This window comes from Phaenicophaeus curvirostris, chromosome 1, assembly GCF_032191515.1.
Source record: "Phaenicophaeus curvirostris isolate KB17595 chromosome 1, BPBGC_Pcur_1.0, whole genome shotgun sequence".
NCBI lineage: Eukaryota > Metazoa > Chordata > Aves > Cuculiformes > Cuculidae > Phaenicophaeus > Phaenicophaeus curvirostris.
Genome location: NC_091392.1, coordinates 9,131,931 through 9,155,943, shown reverse-complemented (window position 1 = coordinate 9,155,943; position 24,013 = coordinate 9,131,931). Strand labels below are relative to the sequence as shown.

The 24,013-nt window shown below is 38.6% G+C and overlaps 1 protein-coding gene across 2 annotated transcripts in view; it reads right to left on the bottom strand.

Moving 5' to 3' along the window:
* SEMA3A (semaphorin 3A) overlaps window positions 1-24,013 on the bottom strand; it is a 410,652-nt gene that overhangs the window by 330,192 nt on the left and 56,447 nt on the right. Inside the window, exon 1 of one of the 2 annotated variants that reach the window (XM_069875106.1) lies at window positions 11,979-12,100. The exons of the other annotated variant lie outside the window; for it this stretch is intronic. The gene's annotated coding sequence lies outside the window, so the exon portion shown is untranslated. Of the gene's footprint in view, window positions 1-11,978; window positions 12,101-24,013 lie in introns of those variants that run through there. 2 annotated transcript variants of the gene reach the window in all.

The following is a 24,013-nucleotide window of genomic DNA, read 5'->3' as shown; positions in this document are numbered from 1 at the left end:
AGTGTGTGTAAAATCCATACTGTATGTGAAAATTTGTCCCGCTGCTGGTTTGCATTCCAGCATTCTGAAAATAATTAAGAAGTTATTTATAAATATTTTCAACATCCTTGTTACAAGTTAGTTTGCTAAACTGTTTCGTAGACATTGATTTTGAATGTGAACTAAATAGGATCTTGCTGTATTTAATTTCCCCTAATATATATCATGCAGGAGAAACATCCACTCAGGAAAGTAGCTCGAAGATTGATAGAATTATGATGTTTTATTATGCAGTATGAGCAAAATATAGTTAAATACCTAAAATTTTACATATACATGGCCTGATTCTACTTTACACCAGAGAGGTAAATTGTGAGTTACAAGAAGACCATTCAAGCTACATCTCTAAAACATGTAGAACTGATAGAATTACTACTTTTATTGTCTAAAAATAAAGAGAAAGGCTGCAATCAAAACCTAACAGAGAAATACAGGCTACTGAAATTAAATTACTTTGGTATTTTTTTTCCATAGTGCAGTTACCATGAGATCTTATTTCTTCTTCTGGTGCCCATGCTTTCAGAGGATTTCACATAGCAAGTAAAGAGATGGAAAATATGACTTATAACACGAGATCTTTGAATTTAACTCCAGGTTTATTACGTGTAGCATTAAGCACCTAATACAGGAATCTCAAGATTGGAAATGAGTATTGTGGAATCCTTCTATAGTTACTACTGGTCTTTCAGTGGAAAAAAGACTTATGTCCAGAGGGAAATGGTATCAACCTAAAAATGAATCATCCAATGGAGGTTCTTACCTCACCCTCGTGAGTGTATAAAGTCCCTTATAAACCCAGACATTAACCTGGGACAAATATCTGTAAAAGAACACCATTTTTTTTAGACAAAGAAAAGAGAGGAGGACTATAAAATATGTGGACAATAACATTACAAAAATAAATAAATGGAATTTGAGTTATAAAATCGGTAATTCAGAAATTGTAATTAACTGTTATGGCAACCTAGATATTTTTTATCACGTGTTCTAATTCTACTGTGACTATTGGACTTGAAACAGGAATGAACTCAGAGCAAATGAAATCCTATATCCTGTGAGCTTGGTTAAACAGCTTTTTAATTGACTGTCACCAAGTTCTTCCCCTTCCTTCCAAGTAATTAAAATTCTACCTGTTCTGTACTTCTTTCCAGCCATAAGACCATGCTGGAACCAGATGGGACCTCAACATGCATATTCCTTTGAGCCAGTGGTGAATTCTGCTCTTAACAATTTTTCTGTCTGCATTATCTGAATGCTAAGTCCCATATATGTGTCACAGATGGTAAAACAGTGCAGAATTTCAAACAGAAAATATGTATATAAAGATAGTAACCATAGATTCCTATGGTTTTACAGTGCAGAATTCTTGCTTCTGCTCAGTCTTTTTGTGATGTGCTGGACATTGTACATAGATGCTGAGCAGTCAGCAGCTCTCTCCAGGAGGACATTCCCAGAGAACAGCAAGGACCTGGCTTGGAGACTCCAAACCACCCACCTCGTGACTTTCGGCTCCAGAGAGTGTCCTGGGATTGGGGCCCAGAACACTGCTGTTCTCTACCTCCTCTTGGCTGGTATCACTCCACAGTACAAACAATGCCAAGGATGATGTAGAGCTGGCTCAAGAAACAAGGAACCACAAGAGCCTTCTTTCAGCCATATAAATTCTACACTCACTTGTTGGAAAAGTGCATACAAACTTTACAAAAAGAAGCATTTTCATGAAGTTGCAGCATAATTTTAGGAAGGAAAAAAACAAAAATGAAAAAAAAATTAAAACATGCTCACTTCTCTAAAATTAATTGTGCACAACAGCACTAAAACTAAAGTGCTAGGAACATAATTCACAGAAATCCATTCTTTTTTACAGTCTTTCTAGTTCCACTATCAAAACCAGTCTGCAGGATTGTTTTTCATGTGACTGAGTGAAAACCTACTCTGAAATTTTGTACTTATAAACTCAGAATATATTTTAGCAAAGCTCTCTGCTTTTCTTTGCAAAGATTTCCAGTTTATGTGAAGAGTTGTACATTAAAAATTATTTTCTGAAATGTCTCAATACTGATTTTGCAGTTTCTTCTACAATTCTGGTTAATTAAAGGTATATTAAACCCAGCTATATCACCCAATTACATCCACATTGCCTGTTTTATTACACGTGTCTAGGCTGACAGCATAAAGAATTGCCCCCAATAGGAGAAAAGAAAATTAGTCTTTATTTAAACTCTTGAGATGGCATTTCAATTCTTTAACACTTGATAAGCACTTAACAGAAGAGAACAAGATTACCTTAAAGAATCAAACCTTCTGTTTTTCAATTGACTTCAGTAACTTGAAGCTTTTTAATTAAGTACACCACAGCACTTTATTGCTTTAGCTGGTTCTCTCTACCTTTGAGTCTTCTAAAGCATAAACCCTTTTATGTGGTAATAATGTTCCATATAGGTTTTCAAACAGCATAAAGGTATTAGTTTAGCCTATTTATGCCTAGCTCTGTACATCTGCTAAGTAATTGCTTTTTTCTTAAATGAAATATTAGAACACTAGACCAAGTACTTTGTATGTATAGACACTGTGGATAGTGTATAATAAAATCGTTCATGCTACAATAATTAAAGCTATGTCAGCATTTTTGTAATAAATTCCATTTTTCAAGTGTTTATAATTCAACCATTAAAAACTGTCTTGGACTCTTTCCACCATATCTGAAGGCAAAAAACCATAAATCCATAAAGAAATACGCAAAATTTGAACACTTGCTTTGCAGGTGTAGAACTGAAAACCAATTTTGATTCACACATGAAGTTTGACAAGTAGCCACTGCCATTTTTAAAACCAAACAAATCCAAAGCACTTGAGAGTATCAGGTTCATAAAACTGTGCTTTCTGTGAGATTGTATTAATTGATACAAATGAATGTTGTCATCCCTCACCAAATTTGCGATTGATTATGAAAATAGCGATAAATGCTAACAACAAATAAATTTGTAGCATACAAGATCTTAAATGTAATAATGTGAAGTGTGATTGACGTATTCCTTTATGAATACAACTGCATATGTATTTAACTCTTTGTAAAGGTGCTAAATCAAAACCCCATGCTAAATCCAAGCACTATGAAAGCCAGTGTGAGTTTTGGCAGAAGTTTCTCTCTGGAGACAGCAGTTATCTGTTATTTTCACAGATCCAATACAGCATGGGCATCAGCTGTGTCTGCTTTCCCACAATACCCAGTTAATGTGCTTTCAACCTGGTGTGAAGAGAACCATTGCAGTGACAACAAAGTAGCTCACTTGACATGTCATTAAATCTTTTTTCTTGGACTGTGAAAATGGCTGCCAAATAAAGTCACGTGGATAGAATTTTTTGTAACAGGACAAAGGGATCGACTGAGGAACCCAACTAATATGTTGAAATAACAAGCAGGATGTTGCTTGCTATATCCCTGCCACCTCACACATGCATCTATCAGCTTGTGAAAATCTGGCCTGTGAAGACGTAGGAGCACTGATCCATGGACCATCAAGCTTTGTTGGCATGCTATGCCCTTGCGGATGCATAAGAAGCCCTGACAGAGTTGTTCTCTGCAGTGCTGACCATCTGCACAGCCTTCTCAAATCTCCAGTTCATCAAAGGGAAATGAATATCATCTCTATTAAATTAAGGGTGTTTTTTCCCACTACTAATGTTGGAGGTATGACAATCTTTCAAGTAGAATAATCCTTTTCCTCTCCCCTCCCCTCCCCTCCCCTCCCCTCCCCTCCCCTCCCCTCCCCTCCCCTCCCCTCCCCTCCCCTCCCCTCCCCTCCCCTCCTCTCCTCTCCTCTCCTCTCCTCTCCTCTCCTCTCCTCTCCTCTCCTCTCCTCTCCTCTCCCTCTCCCTCTCCCCTCCCCAAATCACTAGGTTGAAAAAGACCCATCAGATCAATCGAGTCCAACCATTCCTGTCAAACACTAAACCATGCCCCTCAGCACCTCATCCATCCATCTTTTAAACACCTCCAGGGAAGGTGAATCAACCACCTCCCTGGGCAGCCTCTGCCAGTGCCCAATGACCCTTTCTGTGAATTTTTTTTTTCTGATGTCCAGCCTAAACCTCCCCTGGTGGAGCTTGAGGCCATTCCCTCTTGTCCTGTCCCCTGTCACTTGGGAGAAGAGGCCAGCACCCTCCTCTCTACAACCTCCTTTCAGGTAGTTGTAGAGAGCAATGAGGTCTCCCCTCAGCCTCCTCTTCTCCAGGCTAAACAACCCCAGCTCTCTCAGCCGCTCCTCGTAAGACCTGCTCTCCAGCCCCCTCACCAGCTTTGTTGCTCTTCTCTGGGCTCGCTCCAGAGCCTCAACATCCTTCTTGTGGTGAGGGTCCCAGAACTGAACACAGGATTCAAGGAGCGATCTCACCAGTTCTGAGTACAGAGGGAGATTAATCTCTCTGGACCTGCTGGCCACGCCGTTTGTGATACAAGCCAAGATGCTATTGGCCTTCTTGGCCACCTGGGCCACTGCTGGCTCATGTTCAGTCGGCTGTCAACCAACACCCCCAGGTCCTTCTCCTTTGGGCAGCTTTCTAGACGGAATTCTCCTAGTCTGTAGCTGCACAGGGTTGTTGTGCCCCAAGTGCAGGACCTGGCATTTGGCCTTGTTAAACCTCATCCCATTGGACTCTGCCCAGCGGTCCAGCCTGTTCAGATCCCTTTGCAGAGCCTCTCGACCCTCCACACTTCCACCCAGCTTAGTGTCATCCACAAACTTGCTAAGGGAGCACTCAATGCCTTCATCCAGATTGTTGATAAAGACATTGAACAGGGCTGGACCCAGCACTGAGCCCTGGGAAACTCCACTTGTAACTGGCCTACAGCTGGAGTTAACACCATCTAGAACATCCACCAGCTCCCTCAATACTTTTGGGTGGATCCCATCCGGCCCCATAGACTTGTGGGTGTCTAGCTGGGAAACAAGCCTCTAATCACCTCCTCATGGATCATGGGAGCTTTGTTCTGCTCCTCTGACTCCTGAGTGTGTACACAAGGGGAACAACTTTCCTTATTATTAAAGACTGAGTCAAAGAAGGCATTAAGTACCTCAGCGTTTTCCCCATCCTTTGTCACAGTTGTTCCATTTGCATCCAATAGGGACTGAATATTCTCTCTGTTCCTCTTTTTATTGTTAATGTATTTATAGAAAGACTTTTTGTTATCTTTCACTGTCTTAGTCAATCTCAGTTGTAGTTGGGCCTTAGCCCTCCTGATTTTTTTTCTGCGTGATCTCACTTCCTCCCTGTTGTCCACCCAAGACGTCTGTCCCTTCTTCCAAAGCTCATAGACATTCCTCTTCTTTTTGATGTCCTTCAAGATCTCCGGGTCCTTTTCTGGAACATGGGGACGGCTTTCTCCTGAGCTGCTAGGATTTCCTTTTTGAAGAGCGCTCAGTGCTCGTGGGCTCCCTTGCCCTTAAGGACTGTCTCCCATAGGACTTTGCCAACCAGTCTTCTGAACAGTCTGAAGTCTGCCTTCTGGAAGTTTATTGTGGCTGTTCTGCTAATCCCCCTCTTCACCTCACCAAGAACTGAAAAACCTACCATCTCATGATCACTTTGTCCCAGATGTCCTCCAACTGTCACATCCCCCACAAGGCCTTCTCTGTTCACAAACAACAGGTCCAGGAGGGCACCTTCTCTTGTCAGCTCACTCACCAGTTGTGTGAGGAAGTTGTCTTCCGCACACTCCAGGAACCTCCTGGACTGCTTCCTTTCTGCTGTATTGTACTTCCAGCAGACACCCAGAAGACTGAAGTCTCCCACAAGGACAAGAGGTAGCAATCTTAAGACTACTCCTAGTTGTTTATAGAAGAGCTCATCAGTTGCTTTTTCCTGGCTGGGTGGTCTATAACAGACTCCCATCACAATATCTACCTTCTTGTGGGCTCCTCTGATTTTAATCCACAGGCATTCGATCCTGTCATCACCATAATCGAGCTCAAGGGTATTAAAGCACTCTCTAACATAGAGGGCTACCCCACCACCTCTCCTACCCTTCCTGTCCCACCTGAAGGTTTTATACCCCACCATAGCTGCATTCCAGTAATACGAATCGTCCCACCATGTTTCTGTGATGGCAGCTACATCATAGTCTCCTTGCCTTACAAAAGCTTCCAACTCCTCCTGCTTATTGCTCATGTTGTATGCATTGGTGTAAATGTACTTCAGCTGGGCTGGTGAACCCTCAGCCCTCATAAAGGGAATAGTGTTCATTCCCAGTTGACAGGTCCTTGGAATATCTAACCCCTCAGTGCCAGTTTCATCCTTTCCTTCACCAGATGTACTCACCCCCACTCGTTCTGTGGTGACATACTGGAGGCCCGTGCCAGCACACCATCTCTCAGGCACTGGAGTTCCACTTCCAGGCTCAGTCCTGGCTAGCCTGGCTTTGTTCCCCTTCACATCTAGTTCACATCTTTCCTTTTCGTTTCCTTCCCTTTTCCTTTCCTTCCCTTTTCCTTTCCTTTTCCTTTCCTTTTTCCTTTCCTTTTTCCTTTCCTTTTCCTTTCCTTTTCCCTTGCCTTTCCTTGCCTTTCCTTTCTTTTCTTTGCCTTTCCTTGCCTTGCCTTGTTATAAATAAACACCATAGCACTGTATCTCTTTTCAGCTCTGCATTAACCATTGGAAGATCTGTCAAAGATGAGTCTTTTCCTCTCTTTGATGGAGGCAAATGGAAATAGTCTTTGCTTTACTGAGAGAAAAACTCTGCAAACCACTGCTCTCAGGCCCTATTCACATCCATTCTGTGTATTATGTGGCTTGGAGAGTCATAATGCTTCATGTGGCATCATTATGGCCCTAAAATGTGACTATTATTTTGCATTGGTTTCATCACGATACATATGAAATATTGTGAAGGCTGTGTTTCAGCTGCTTAAGTGAATTTTTTAAAGGATAATTCCCAGGATCATGAGGTGAATGCCCCATTTTGTGTTAGGACAGGTTGGACTAGAAAGACTTTTTGTGATGCTGGAAGACTCTGCATTGGACCAAGATGGTATTGGTGACATGCTTGTCTGTAAATTCTGTGTCCTTATAGAAAGCCTTTTGTCCTCTTCAAAATCTTAACTAGGACAGTAGATATGTGAGGCACTATCCCCACTGAGTCAACTACAAGACTTCCTTTGGAACAAGAATATATTTGGGCTTACTAATAAACTAGTTCTTTTGGACTTGTACAAAAAATTATTTAGAAAAAGAGGTTTTTTCCCCTCATATTGCCACATCTGTTTGTGTTGATGCATAAGAATTATGATTTAAAAAACATTGCTAAATCAGTACCACATATGAGTCCTCCAGGTAGAATGGTCTATTTGTACTGCAGGAAAACGTACTGATTTAAAAAATTTTCCAGTAGAAATCACAGTGCTTTGTACCATGCATGTTTTTTTCATTTTCTCTAATGTAAATTTTGAAGGTAACACTAATGTTATTACACAAGCAATACACACATCTGTGATATGCAGCATGTGAGTTTGCTGTGCAGACATTTCAAAGACTAATTTACATTCATGAAACTTTTAAAGTCCAGCACAAACTTCTGGAAATTCAACATACACATTTTTTACCTCAACCCTTTCTGTGTGCAGTATTGTTGGCCAATTTGTCGCAATTTTACAGGTTTTCAGTTTCAAAGTTGTCGGAGAAACAAAACTTGTAGCTGGTGTTACTTTAAAACAGTTCAAAATAAAAATTGAGTCCTGCTGCTAATTTCAAGCAAGCAAATGAAATAACACCTGAGTTGAATTTAACATAGGAAAACCAAAATAATATCTGGGAAATACTACAAAACAAAGTTATTGTTTAGTCTAATTGGATCTTTTGCTCACTCTTAAATTTAAAGGAAAAAAAATAAAGAAAAATAAATTATTCTGATTCATGGTTTCCTTACCACAATTTTCTGAGTTTTTACACCAGAGTATAAGCTACTGAATCAAAGTCATAGTCATCGTACATGGGATTTGTGCATATCATGGGCTTCATATATCTTTATCACCCTTTAAAGAACAGCAGTAAAAAAAACCCCAAAAACCAGAAAGCCTTTCCCATTAATCATTTCAAGTGAACTCATATTTTTAGAACAAGGACAGAGGCATGTTCCTCTTAAAATGTACTTCTTTTGTTTTCATAACATTTGCACTCCTGTGCCTCATAGGAAGTAGAGAGTAATACACATCTTGGCTATAGAAAAACATGATTTTCAATTTCTTGTGGTAGTTTTACTTCCATTATTCCAGAACATTTCTATCTAGTGCCATCAGCATCCAGGTTGCTCACCTTTATTGAAGACCAATCTAGTAGTAATTATGAGAAAAAACACTTGACAAACTGTTACTGGAATATCAGAATGATAAATCATAATGAAAATGTTATTTCATACCAACACCCCATATGACCATCCTCAAGTCCATATATTAGGAATAAAATTAACAACAATCAGCAGCTCTTTACTGTGCCAAAAAATTGAGCTAAAAAGTTGAAAAGAACAGGTTTATGGTATTTTAAGACTTTTATTCTGACACAAAAAGCAGCAAGACACAAGATGTAATCATTGTTTGAATGCACCATAAATTTTGAAAAACATTTGTTTTACATGAGGTGATTTAGCTTTCATATAGACAGCAGCAAGAAATCTTTAATTGCATCCAGATTCCTAAATATTGGTCTATCTTTAAATCTGACCTACTTGTTTGAAACATTATTTAAAAAGTATATATCAGACATTCACTACCAAAGCCTAATTATCAATGGACATAAGCTTTCTAGATCAAAAAGTTTCCATGGCAGTACCTAAAATGCCATATTAAGTAACAGTTCATGCATCGAATCAGCATTGATACTTAACATAGAAAGAATGAAACCCAAAGTATGTTTATTTCTATCTAAACTCACTAAACTTGTGGTACATTGGTCTTAGCAGAACAAAGATCTGAGCTACCCTACAGTTGATGATCTTTATGAATAATAATAATACAGATGAGAAGAACCTTCTTCAGTGATTGCTTATGGAAAATATTGTGGATTTGTGGAATATACATGATTTGAGGTTTTCTTGTAACCCTAGCTAATGTCCTGGTAATCTTTTGATGCTCATCAGTAACACATTTTTATGCCTATAAGCACTTTTTCTACATCTTTTTCAGTTTAAGACTCATTAAATCTTTAGCAGCCTTGAGTAACAAAATAAAAGAAGATAATACAGGATTCAATGTGTCATACCATACGTATAGCTTCCACCACACCAACAAATGAGAGCAAAATTAAAGCCTTCTGTAGAAATGTTAGTACCAGGAGGAAGACTTGCTTAATATTGAAGTCTTCAGTGAATTTTTGTTAATCAACAGCATTATCAAATTATGTCTATTAACAAAATATTTTCAAAATTAGTCCTGATTAATTAACAAATTCTATATCACTATACATTACTGAAGTGTTAGATACTGTGCTCCCTTTACAAATCTTAAGCATAACTTACAAATTGGCATTGGGCTCTTGGTTGAACATAGAAATAATACAACAAAAAATTTCAAATGTCTGTGCCTAAAGTAAGCCTCCTAGACTTAGTTTAAACATTTTAACAAAAAGCCTAATGAAGACAAACTCTGAACATTTAGGTGAATAAGTTGTGCTGTCAGATCTGGAAATTTTAGATTCTGATTTCCTCCTCCTTCCCCACATAAACTTAATTCTAAAAGAAGATGATGTAATAATTCCAATAACTAACATATAGTTATAATAAACAAATCAGAAGAAAAGGTATCACATGATGCTTATTTCAAAAATTTTAAAGTTATTCAGTTGCAAAAATGGTGTACAAAATTGTAGATGATACTGTGACTTACAGGCAAATGAATAATGTCTGGATGAAAAAAACTCAAACATTAAGACTCAGTAGTTACACAATATGTATGATCAAAACACAAGACACTTTTTGAATTAAATTCACTAGCAAACTGGAATAAATTTTGTCAGGTGTGTAAGTAGAAACTTATCAGTCAGTAACATCTCCATCGTTTTTTGTTCTTATCCCTAAATACTTTACAGAGCACTGAGCTGCATCGAAGACAGATGATAAAGTACCATCCAAAACAGGGTAAGGGAATTTCTTGTGAATTCACGCTTGCACTTTTCAGCTGTGAATAAAAAGGACCACTGATTTTGTTTTTTAAAACCTAAAAGCCATTTTCCACTGTGTTACATCTCAGAGAGGGAAAATGACTATTGCTATTTATTAGTTATACTGTTTTTTTGCAATCTAGTTCTTTGAAAATGACTGTCTATTAATCACTGTCTGACCTCACAATTAAGGGACGGTTGTTGGAGCCAAAGAATAACTACACTACCTGAATTTCTGAACTGAACTACTACAGTGTTCATGCACTAGCGGAGCCCCAATGAAATTAGATTCTCTCCCTGTAGGGGGTAGACGTTGACCACTGTCTGATGCAAACAACTACAGGTCTATATTTCTCCTGAGATAGTTGTTATATCTTCCTAAACTTCCAATGTCGTCATTTCTTTAAATTGTCATATTTAGAAACTTACCATTATCTGATCAGAGGATTTTAAGCAGCAGAGTTAGGCTAATGGCTGTCATGCACAAGGGATAACTGTAGCAGCCTAAAGCCATGGCTAATTAAAAGGATCATATATACTTGTCTGTCCAAGAGCATAGAAAATAACTCTTCTTCCGAAGGGAAGACTACTGAAAGCTCTTTACAGGCATAACTACAGACTCATCTGTTCCACTTCCAGGGTTGACAACAGCCACCAAGCTGGGCAATAGTTCAGAATATATTAAGCCTAAAGTGAGAAGTGTCATCTCATTGGATCCTCCAGAAATTAAATTCAGACATACTTCTGGTATGCATTCTTATACCATGCCATCATCTACTTGAGAAGCCAACAGATCCTTTTTCTAATGCATGCGTTTATTTCTCAGACAGAAGATTTTGTATATGCAATGGACACATTCTTTTACATTGGCTGACATTCCACCTGAAAGTCCATCAGAGTAAGCTTGTTAATGTGCTTCAGGATATACACTACAGTAGTAAACAGACTCCCAATAGCGAAGTAAAACTCTGGTAGGAGGCTCAAAGAATATGTGTGTGCTAAGATCAAATCTTGACTTAAGTTCAAGCACAGTTTAACAGTGAATCTGAAGTTGTAAATGCAAAGTAAAGGCAATTTTAAGGCTGCTTTAAACCAAGCATGAAAGACTGAGAAGTCAAAGTTGAGATTCTATACATCTGGTTCTAATATGTCTCTTGCATTTTAGACAAGCGACCTTCTTTTTTTGTTTCAAGCTTTACTATCACTGTAGTTGTTACAGTTTGTTAGTTTATAGTTTGGCAACATTCTCAGAACGTTTGAATCTGTGGTTTGGTAAACACAATAATGCAGCTTTCATTTTCAGGTTGAACTACTTTCATTTTTTAATGCCTAACATTTCTAATTCTTGCTTCCTCCTTTCCTTCTTCTCTTCCCACCTCCCCCCCCAACCCCCCCCGAAAAACCAGATTTTTACAGTCTATTACATTTTTCATATAACAATTTTAATTTATATATCTTATAATAAAAAGTATTAAACCCTACTTCTACTCAGTAACCAGATATGTATAGACACGTATCTTAACAGAGAAATGGACCTATGTGTTACTGATACCATTCTACAGCTCAGTTTTAGATAAGAAAGCTGCTCAGACCAGCTGTATGGTATGAGCAATCAGCCTGAAGTGGCAGGACAAGGGCAGGCTGTAAAATGAAACAGGAAGAAATACACAGAGGATCTGCATGTAAACATTATTCTGCTTCATTTCTGCACCAGCCTTTAGAGGATTCCTTCAAAAGTAAACACAGCAAATTAATTCCCAAGTAAAATAAGTAAACACAATTTTTCTACTTACTGTGTGCTGTGCTTTGTCCGTGCACTGAAGAGAAGAGACAGTTCTGCAGCGCTCACCTAGATCCAGGTTGCTTCCTAAATTAGTCATACATGTAAGCTGGAGGAAGCTCATTGACTTTCTAACTGTGCAAAGAGCAACCCATCTCACTGCTGCTAGACAACCCTTCAGGACACTGTGCTGAACTTCAGCACAAGAGTACAGCATCTATTACGCTTGAGGCTCTACCATTTCACCTACACCTGGGTGGATCTGTATCAAGCCTCATCTCTATTAGGGCAGTTTGAGTATGAGGTTTAAAGAAAAAAATAAATAGAGGGAGGGGGAGACAGGGAAGGAGTGAGAGAGAAAGAGAGAAAAAAACCAAAACGATCTTGCCTTTGTCACACTTGTTTCCTATTAAAGAGCCTTACGGTGGATTGAGTAATTGTGTACGAAGGTAGTCTGGCTGGCAGATGTGTGCAGCCCCAGTGGAGCACTAGATTCAAGGCAGATGGGTTGTACCAGGGCGCAAACAACACTGGAAAAAGAGAGACGTGATTAAAACAGCAGGCCGCCGTTTTGCAGTGAGAGAAGTGGGGATAGCATGAAAGCTCCCAGGAACTAAAGTTCCCCAAAATGAGAACTCTACAGACACAAGCAAGCTGCAATAAAACAACCCTGATAAAGCACAGACAATGATCAAATTGACCGAGTTATGCAATACTGAAACCATCATGATTATTAATGAGCCTCTCTCCCCTCCTCCTCCTTGCAGGCACTTACATTAGAAATATTCAGTTGCAAAAAGCATGAGCACGGTTTATTCAAAACAGAATCCTGGGCTACCGTACAGTCTGAGGCATCTTTTGGAAATGGATTAGAGTTGCTTTGAGGGTTTTACATTGTCTGTCAGGTCTGGTTCATTTTAAAAGAAAAAGAAACTGAGTGGTGGGAGTGAATCTGTCGTTAACAGTTATTTCTGAGAATGGCTGAAGCAGATTATCAGAGAAATGAACAAGGAATCCTTATTATAAACTTCTGTCTGACATGCTTAGGGCCAAAATCAGCCCCAGTATAACCACACTAGTATATGTCAGGCGTGATTTTGTCCTTCTGCCTCTCCCAGGTTATTGAAACTCTGCTACAGCAGATGGTTGGAAAATCCCTCTTATCTCAATGGTTTGTAATCATACACGTTTAACTCCTACACAGATAAGAGAGAAGGGCTACTTGTATAGTACTGAAATTATCTCAAGTGCAGAGTCCCAATGTGTGAGCTCGTGTGTGTACTGACTGTCCACTTTGAAGTTTAAGTAGTCCTTAAATAGTCCTTACCTGCCATTTGCCAGACTTCTACTCAGAAATTATGAGTCTGACACAATTCCCTCAGTGAATCTCCACTGCAGTTTTCCCACTAACAGTGAAAGGTACCACAGTGTAGATATTGAGTGGATCAATGGTGAGAAACAGGAACAGCAAGAAGACAGTTAATCTGAACCTATGTAAGTATCTAAAAGAAAATTCATACCCTGTTCTTTTTGATTATCAAGGTACTTCAGATTTCAGTTAACTGAGGTAAATTCCCCAATCTGCATGTCTGAACCTCAACCAGTTTAAATTAGCATTTATCAGTGTAGTTATGATCTTTTACAAGAACTGATATTATGGTTTTGCAGCCCCAAAAGCCACTACTACGGTGTTCTAGGATACCACTGTAGGATACTGTAGTACCTATTTATTTTGTATAGGCAATGCTGGTCCTTAATATCTACCAGCTGTTTTATCAGACCCTTTGGACAAGAATGGTTTATATACAAAATCCTATGGCTATTTCCCCTGTAAGCTCTTGTTATTAATTTTTCAATAAGGCCCATTCATATCCAGGTAACTGAAACAGCAAAGGAAACATAAAAAAAAAAAAGGTATTTTTTTTTCTTTTCATAACAAAGTTCCTTTTTTCCATGTCCTAGAATTGTTGTAGAACAAAGGGACTTTCACAAGAATTTATTTTTCATTGCTTCTCCAGTTTAGAAAGCTAGACTGTTGTTGGCATGCTCTTCTCTCTTAATGAAGTTTCTTAGTCAAACAAAAGAAATGAAGCAAGAGTTAGGCATTAGTGAGATTTAAAACTCTTATACAGGATTTGCATATACCTAGAGTTAGCAGGCATCTAAATTTGAAGTTCATCAAAAGTCTTACATTCTGAGCATGTCAGTAGAAGAATGCCTCAGGCCTCACAACACTAAGAAGTTTGTAGCCCTTTTCATGTCTAAATTTTTGGGATCTTTTGAAAGCAAGGGGTTCACCTTCAATCTAGAAGCATTTTATCAGACTGCTGATGGAATAGCCTTGCACAAAAAGGACTTCCAATTTTCAAAGACAACTGAATGTCTTTCAACAACACTACTGTCTAGCTAATAGCAGCAGGGTTTCTGGAATTAGATGCTTCCAGTGCCTTCACTCTTCATGAGATAGGAAAGGATTCCCTGACTCAGATTTAGCATGGGAGAGCTACACTCTTTAGCCTAGTAGCTGAGATACTCACCTGAGGCAACTGAGATTGAAAATGTCTCTTTTTCTATTTACCACAGACTGTTTATTCAAAGACAGTTTAATGAAAAATTCACAAATAACATTTGACAGGAAGCAGATCTGGATTTGATCTCTTCAGGAAGAGGATGGACTAGACCAAGAACCAGGATATTTATATTCCAAAAGAAGGTTTCAAGAGAAATATTTTACAGTAAAAGGCAGCTCTGTTACAGGCATCATTTCTGCCTGCCTTCTGCCTCCTCTGAACTTCTGAAATGAAATCAGTAGATATTTACTTCCAGGGAATGAGTCCAAATGAAAGAACATACATAACCTGACACATGAGGCACCCCAAATACACATAAGGAGGCGTTCACCTCTTCTCTTGTTTCTTGTGGCATGTCACTCAGCTTGCTGGTTGCTGAGGATTATGTTCTTGCTTCGTTAGGTGCTATGGAAAGGGTCAGGGTGTGTACAGAAAAGACTGACTTTAGGCCAAAGAGAGGTATACTTGACCAAATGTCCCTCAATAGTCACTGAAGTCAGATGGGTCTACAAATGGCAGCAGCCTGTGGGCTACAGACTGGGGAGAATAATACTGTTTAGCTCTAATAATGTCTGTGCTCTCAGTCACCTCCACCTTGAAAATTATACAGTTTTCATTTTCTGTGCAAAGGTGAATGACTTGTATTAAGTACACGTGAAAACTGGTAAGGTCTGTGACTTCTCTGCATTCCTCGTCCAACTGTTGGGAATCACTGGGAGACAGTAGTCTGCTGCCTTGTGAAGATGTTGGCATATCTTGAACCCTTTTCCTCCCTTTATGCAGAAATTACTGCAGCTAATATTGCAGAACTGCCATGGGATTCTGGCTTGTCCTTTACATTTTAAATAAGAATTTTCCTGGGAAACCTGTCTTTTGCCATGCTGTTCCTTGCATCCAGTTTTATATGGCTTCTGAGAAGAGAAACTTCCAGAATGGTGGGTGTCATTCTCCTCCCATTTATATCTCCACAACTCACTAACTGCGGATAAGTTCCTTCCTGACATCTCCAAGGGTGTTAGGATGGCTCCGTTGTCTATGAAACTGTTACATGACCACCCACTATTAAACAGATGTTCCCTGGCTCAAAATATAAATAGTGTCTGGAGCGTGACGCTGTCTGTGATTTATTTAGGTAACTGTGACCTTGTATGGAAATATTCTCACTTTTTTCTTTTTTTTTTTTGCAAAGAAACTCTTTGATTTTCAGCAAAAGAAAGCTTCTGGGCTAGAAAAGAGCTTTTCCTTCACATATAATTATATTGAGATTTACCTGAGTTACAGGATGTAAAAAATGCCTTCTCCAAGAAAATGTAGGCAGAAACAGAATAATTTTAGAAACTGTGTCCATATTTTCCCTTTAGTGAAATGATTCAGGTAGCATCCTGCACCTTGGCAAACTAAATGATTCAACTGTTTTGTTCAAAAAACTAATATTTGGTCAACATTTCCCATAGGATGCCTCTGATTTCTCTCTAAAAATTCTCAAAAAATTGTAAGAATTGCCCCATCAGACTACTGGTACTGAAGGGGGAACTGATACTTTGGCAGCAGATTGGTAGCTGAACTGTGGCTGTAATGGGGGGGCAAGAGGAGATGAGGTGGCAACTATAATAGGCTCAGTTAGATGGCTGTGGAATGATGGAGCTCACCTGGAACAGTTGTCAACCTAGGGATTTCATTAACACCTACTCTCTGAGAGGAGAAGCCTCATCTTTTTATTGGGAGTGGCGAGAAGAGCTCATAGAAACTACACAAACCTTAAAAGCACGGTGCCAACCTTCTAGGCTTGGTAGGCTTCCTGAAAAGTGGTGGAGATGCCTATGTGACATATTTCTCTACCACGTCTATACAAGTTATATTGTTTGTGCATTAGATCCAGCTCCATTTAGCAGTACTAGAATTGCAGGGTACACACTGAATGACTGAATATGTCTAGCAAATCTGTGTGGTTCTCGTAAGTGATGAATTCATGGGGAGGAGGATGAAGAAAGTTGTAAGGGAGGAAAAATGGGATGTTGGGAAGCAGACCGCTACATTGCTGGAACAACTTATCCCACTCACTATCTGCTCCCAAGCTGCTGACGATTCAATAACCTGTGTTTGAGGATCCCATACAGGCCACACACTACTACAAATTGAGTTCCTCAGATTTGGACAGGAGATTTATACTACCCTCAAGTTGGTTTTTGAGCCTGGATAATGAGCTATGTGAGCTGAATGTAACTGGATGGGGGGAGGACAGTGCCCAAAACATTGGCTTCTCCTTGCTGATTGTAGAAAGAGTTGAGGGACAGGGCTGGCTCTTAGGAGACAGGAGTTTCACTTTCTGTTAATTTCTTATGTTTCCCAACATAATGTTTTAGAGGGTCTCCTAGAGATAACAGATAAAACTCTGTTAATTTAACTGCCTTTATGCAAACTTACTTTTTTTTAAATGAGGAAATATTTCTTAGTCTGAACGCTCAGATAAGGCAACTTATTTTCCTGGGTTTCTGAATGAGATGGTATCATATAAGAATTTTAACCAGAATCCCTAGAAATCAAACCCAAATACTCTCTATCATGAGACTGTTCCTTCTTTAGTTAGATAAGTTGTGTAGGAGAAATAAATTGTGCTAGAACTCAAGATTCTTTCTATGGTTAAAAAATATGTGAATATTCACTAACGCTACATCTAGTATAGCAGGGATTATGCAGTCCTGACTCAAATGTTGCAGGAGGTGGTAGAACAGAGAAAATGCACAGGCATCATGTAACCACATTGCATGATCTGGGACCATGCCCATACCAGCAAGTGATAATTGGGATTGTCACCTCTGAAAAGAGTTACTTCAGATCTGGACAAACTTCAAATGCAGGCATCATTGGGGTCAAGGTAATGGGACATACTGGAGGAAAACCAGATGGTTTAAATGGCCTGCATGTTAACAGAAAAAAACTAACCAGTTGGTGTAAATATGGGTTTGAAACTAGCCAGATGAATTGGGAATTGCTAAGTGTGTTGTGCGGGGTGTGGAGGGGGGTGGAATGTTGGCAATTAAAGCCTTCTTGTCCCGTTAGTACAACAGTTTGCCTACAAGAGGTAATGGACCGGGTTCTGATGCTGCAGTTTTGCCCAAATTCTGGCCAATCTGACACTTGGTTAGTGATAAAATCAGGAGGGTCTATTGCTTCCCTTTTCCTGACAGGGGCAGAAGGGAAGAGCTGTGGGCTGGAGGCAGTGGGGCTTCCCTTTTGGTGGTGATGAGCTGCAACGTTAGGTCACAGCATCTCCCAAAACATAAACCTAAGTTTTAGACATTTCTTAACTACTGCAAAATATGTATAAAGGTGTCAGAATGTTCCCATATATTGAGTGAATATTGCCCAAAACAGGGTCTTAGCATTGTTCGATCAGAAACTTTTCTATCAGCTTGACAATAAAGAAGTTGTAGAATTGGTCCATTTCTATATTAATGTTTTTAAATTGGGGGTGGATATGAAGAAATGAAGAAAGAATTTATGAATTAAACTGTTTGACAACAGAATGCAAAAAAAGTTGCATTACGCTTACAGATTGCAGGACTTTGTAAAATGTCCTTCATGGCTAGGCCCACTTGAAACAATTGAGTTTTTTTGTAAAGTATTCATGGGTGCACAACACTTTTTTTTAAAAAAGCTGTATTAAAGAGAGAAGGAAAGAATGTTAACAGGGAGAACATGTTCATAAGTTTTTACTACTGTCTCCTGGTGGAGGTGCTTAGGGAATTACGTCACAGTGAGTCGTTCCAGCAAGAGCATAGGCATGTCTTTCAGATCGTTTTTTCAGCAATTACTAGCGGTTACCAATAGGTAATAAATATTTCTGTAGTGAGTTATTACTGGACTTCTTAGCAGTGCTGATAAACTTGGGTTGCTTTGCCTTTGCCACAAACCAGTCATATCAAGAAACCCTAAGTTCAGATTTAAGAATCAAAATGTATACAATGTAGGTTAGTGTGTTTTAAGGCTCATGCATCTAATCCTCCCCCTTTTCCTCCTCCAGAAGCCTTTGTCAATAATACTTTTCTGTAGAAGTGGCTGAAATCCAGACTAACAGGATGTGTCTAGAGTGTAGAGAGCAGCAGAGTGTTTTCCTTCAGGTCAAATTTGCACATATTACTCTCTACCTCCACCAGAAAGTTGCCAAAATCCTGTAAACAATTCTGCAGACAAAGCTTCAAAATACTCCTGCAACCTTGTCCCTTTATTTTTTTCTGATATGATTTCCAAACTGGAGAAGTCATGGAAGCTTGTGGTTTATTGAGATGATCTTGAGTTACTTGCTTCATTTTATTGCTCCTTATTCTCGCCATCTGTCAAAAGGTAATGATACTGCCCTTCAGAAAGATTGTTTGAGATTTATCGATGGCAAATACAGAACAAGCAATACTTTTTGTTACAAGGTGGGACATTCAACAAGCTTAGTTAAATGTCATAAAATGCGTACTTCTGTACGAGTTTATGTATTCTTCACCAGCAAGGTACTCATATGTAATTCTTACAGGAAATAAATCTACAAAAGGGAAGTATAATTAATGACCACTTTCTCAGTATTTTTAATTAACATAGCTCTGCTGAACTGTACCAGGCTCTGTGAGTTAAGAATTGGGATTTCCTCCGTTTTACTACATACACAAATTCTCTTTCTCTTTGAAGATCTGCTTCTTTGATGTCGTTAGGGGAAAATTCTTTTGGTCCTTTAAGTGATGATATTGATATTTCTGCAAATAAAAATGTTAATGTATATTTCTTCCTTCATCCTACTTTACAAATTTTGCATAAGTGAAGCTACTGAAGTTTATGAAACAAGAAACTTCGATTATAACTCTGGCCTATTTGCATGTAACTGTTAAAGAAGATAAAACTAAAGCAAGGGTTTTTACACAGGAAATTTCAAGTGGAAGTGGAAGCTGTTTCTCATTGTTCAAATTTTAATTACACAGTAATTTCACATTTCAGACTGGCATGTTACATGTGTCATTGTACTTATGTTGTGGAACCCTACAAAAGAAATGCAACCTATTTAGTCCAGATTTTTTTAGTCCACAATTTTAAAGCACAGGAAGTTCATTTTCTTTGACATAACATTTGCCTCTCTCTTCATTTATCTGCAGTTCGTATTGAATTATTTTATATTTTTCCATCAGCCAACCCTCCTTCTGCATCCTCTTAGTCTTGCCTTCACATTTTGACTTTTCCCTTGTTGAGGTAGTGAAGAAAACAAATTGTTTTCTGTTTAGAGTTGCCAAATCTTATTTTGGAACCAAAATAAATAACTTGAGGTTTGGAGCTTATTCCAAATTCATCTGTCTCCAAGAGGTATTGGTAGTTCAACTGAATGGAATCAGATTCATGTCATTTCTGCTCAGATCACATCATAGCTTCCTGACCTGGATCCCTGCATCTGCCTTTTCCTTACCTGTCTAACTGAGTAATCTCTGGGCTATGCTCATTCTCAATGCATTTTACATTGTCATCACTATATGACATCATTCAGGCTTTTTATACAACTTCCGTTTCTGACTAATTTATTCACTTACCCTTTCTTTTCTTCCTTATGTCCCAGGTATAGTTTTCTGGTTTATGCTCCCATTTTTCCTTGCCTTAAGCTCAAATCTCAAACTTCTTACTCACTGATATCTTGTTCTTTCTTCCTCTGGCTTCTGAATTATTTTCCTGCAGTCCATTTTCTCTTGAGTCTACATAGTAAGGCCTAAACCTGTATCTTTGGAGATAAAAGAACTCCTTTTGATTACAAGCAATTAGCTGGCTTGAATTGGATGGGCACAGAGGAACAATAGACTGTGTGAGAAGCAGCATGGATGGATGCGTCAGCCAAGGGGACCAAGAAGAAACAATATTCTTCTGCACCATGCAGCATGGCGCAGACACAACATTTGTTAACCCTTCTGCTTTAAGCTTGGCACTAGGTGTAATGACTTTCACATAACTTCTTGCTGAAATTCATTTCTTTTGGAACGTCTCAATTATGCCACAAGGTGTTGTTACTTAGAGTGGATGACACTTTTTCTCCAAAGTTGTTAGAAATTTAGGTGCAGGTTTTTTTTCTATAGTTTTCCTTTTTTTCTTTCTTTTTCTCTTTTCTCTTTTTTTCCTCTCTTTTTGTTCTTTACTTTTACCTTTTGTCTCTTTTTTCCTTTTTTCTTTTCTTTTCATTCCTCTTTCTTCTGTTTTTTTTAAAGTGAAAAACTGAAGACTACATTTAAACTTGATAAAAAATCAGTTGTAATAATTCAGGGGAATAAGGCTAATTCAGAAAAAGTTAAAGTCATTACACCTTTCTACAGGTTTTTATTTTCTTCTCTATAACTTTTTCACATGGGTTCTACCTGGGGTGATTCATTCCAGTATTAGACTAAATTCAAGTTAATGTTTCAGAATTGCTTGTGTCTTTTCCACAAAAACAGAGATGCCATTGCTAACTTTATTTGCTTACATTTGCCCTTCACTATCTGTGCTCATTCTGTCTGTTTTTTTCCTATACTCTTCTTAATTTTAGTTGAGACCTCCTTTGTAGTGGAGAAAGCATTCTTCCAAGCCCAAGAACGTCAGAGATATAGGATCCCCCCAGGCTCCTCTCTGTTCTTTCCCAATAGTTTGCTATATTCTGCCTGCTCCCTCAATTACTTCTAAGCAAAACTGAGATATCTTCACAGGTTTATTTCTAAGTGATATAACAGCTAATTTAAACCCCTTTTGTGGTGTATGTGTGTAGCCAAGAGGGCAATATCCTTGTTTATTTACTTCATATTTCTAAACACTGAATTTGATAACTCAGAGTTTAAATCAATGTCCAGTCACAGAGTTAGTTACATGCTTTTGTACAGCAGATGTGGCCAACTCGCCCTCCTCATCCCTTCCTGTCCTCCTGCACCACTGAAGCAGTACATCCATGATAAACAGAACTCACCAGAGTTGTTTAGCCATAATTCTCTCTTTGAAAGATTTTCAGAGCAGGAGCTTAGTTTTCAGAGAGTCCAGAACAAATAAAATGCAGCTTTCTTGGCTCCATATTATACGTAACACTCACAGAAATACTTCTAATACCTACCTGTATTAGTCCACAGATGATGATTCCAGGGAAATATGAAAATAACAGGGAGAAAACTGGAAGAACTACAGATGTTGTAGATCTGGACTTCTGTAAGGCCTTTGGTATGGCCCCCCACATCATCTTTCTCTCTGAATTGAAGACATATGGATTTGATGGTGGATTGTTCAATGGATGAGAAACTAGTTGGATGATCGCATTCAGAGGGTAGTGGTCAACAGCTCAATGTCCAGGTGTAGATTAGTGATAAGAGGTGTCCCTTAGAGGTCTGTGTTGGAATCAGTAGTTTAATACCTTCATCAATGACATGGACAGTGGGATCAAGTGCACGTGCTCGTCCCCTCTTCACTGTTCCTGCCTTAACTGCACAGGGCACTGCATCTATGTAACTTCCACGGTCTCAAAATCTACTTTCAGGCAAAAATTAATCCTGAAAATTAAGCTGTAATTATCCATCTCTGAACTATCCAGACATAGCTACATAGCTCAGTCAGCTCCAGGTTGGTTGCTTTTCTGTTACAGGGTATAAATTCATCTGCCTTCTCTTCTTGAAAACAGGTTGTGAAGATACACAAAAGCTGACACCAGCTCAATGACAGTTCATTGCTACCCACACAGTCTGTACTTTGTTTGAAAAGATCTCTTCTATAGTTTAGTGGAGTTAAAATGTTCAAATTGATAAGAGTACACATTACATTCACTCATCCTAGAGTGTCTTGTGCTTTTTTCCCTTTTCCCTGCTCCCTCAGAAGCTCTCGTGCACATATTACAGTGTCCAAACAAATTGGAACCTCCTGCTTCAGCTAGTGTCTTGGCAAATTTCTCTCTTCCTGGAGCTCATTCAGGATTTTCTGGCTTTGTCTATAACAGAATGGCATCCAGACAAACCTCCACCTCCTAAGCCAGCCTTCTGACATATTTTCAAAAGCAAAGGCAGCATTTAGGAAACTATGACTAGGCATAAATGTGTAAAGTAAAGACATGCACCTTTTCCAAAGGCTTAATGCATTCAGTGGAAAGATCCTCACAGATATCAAGGGCTTTGCATTATCCCTATTATTGGCATTCTTTCAGAATGTAGGTGCAGGAATGAGGAGGTAATTCTAAAATAATGCCATGATTCTTACTGTAAATTAATACAGCTTGTATTTTCATAACAATGAAAAAAAGAAAAGAAGAAGAAAAAAAGAAGCACTTCAGGATGGTTTACTTTGAAGCTGGATGAAGGCCAAGATCTACAAAACAGAACACAGAGAAATCTGTTATACTGAGCAGTCAAGTAGCTCTGATCAGTAATCCAGATATGTCCCCTGATTGCTTAAGATCAAATTTTGATAAAATGGTTGCTTCTGCTCAGCTCTGATGTGGTTTCAGATGGAAGCTAAAGAACTCAGCACATTTTTTTAAAGGAAAAAAAGAAGGAAATAAAAACCAGGTCAATTGATCCTCTCCAGGATAATCCAGGACTAAATTTTTCTTTCCAGAAAAATAAGAATTAGTTTCCAAAGTTGTGGTTTAATCTATTTCCCTTTCTTCCATGGCTGTATCATGTTAACCCACCACGATCATAGATGTAACATTACTGGCACTAAACAGTGTTCTTTATAAAGCCCATGGGACATACTAGGTATAAATGTCAGTCAGTCGCATAAAAACTTCTTTGACAGCCTTACTCTGCTTAACTAGGCTTCCTAGAGCAGCATAATAGCTAAGTGAGGTGCAAATGTGGATATGGAGCTTAGCCTTACAGATTAAGTTGTTGATGGACGTTGATGAAAGACAAGCATGATCAAATGAGGCTCACTACTGCCCCAGTGATTTAACCCTTTTATTTCTTTCCTCTGAACTACCGTGTTCTTGCACATTCTTCTCTATATTTATGTGGTTACTGGTGATTAATGCTTCAGTTTATTACTATTGCTACTCTTATTCTATTCCCATTCCCATTGTTGTTACTACTATTCTTACTATTGTAATTTTTATTGTTCATACTATTTCACCTGCTGGCACCTTTCTGTAGACAAAAAAACTTATAAATGTTTTTAATACTTTTGTACACAAATCTGATGAAGTTTTGAATCCTTAAGGATGTTCTGAAATTAAGGTGGATTTACTCTACTTGATTGTGGCTTCTGACTCATCTTTGGGACGTATTTTCATTGTAAGAAGAAAAGACACAGCTTTAATTTAGTTCTCTGCTATACTAACTAATGAGTGTTAGAAAGCAATAAGTAGATATCAGTTCTGTTAGGACTGATAGGGGCTCCATCTGGGTGAAAACCATTTGACTAAGTCCCTCCCAGGCTTCCTGACCATGAAAGCTAATTCAACTCTAGTGTTATGGTTATAAGAACAGATTTGGTTAATTTTACTGGTTAGGCTGGA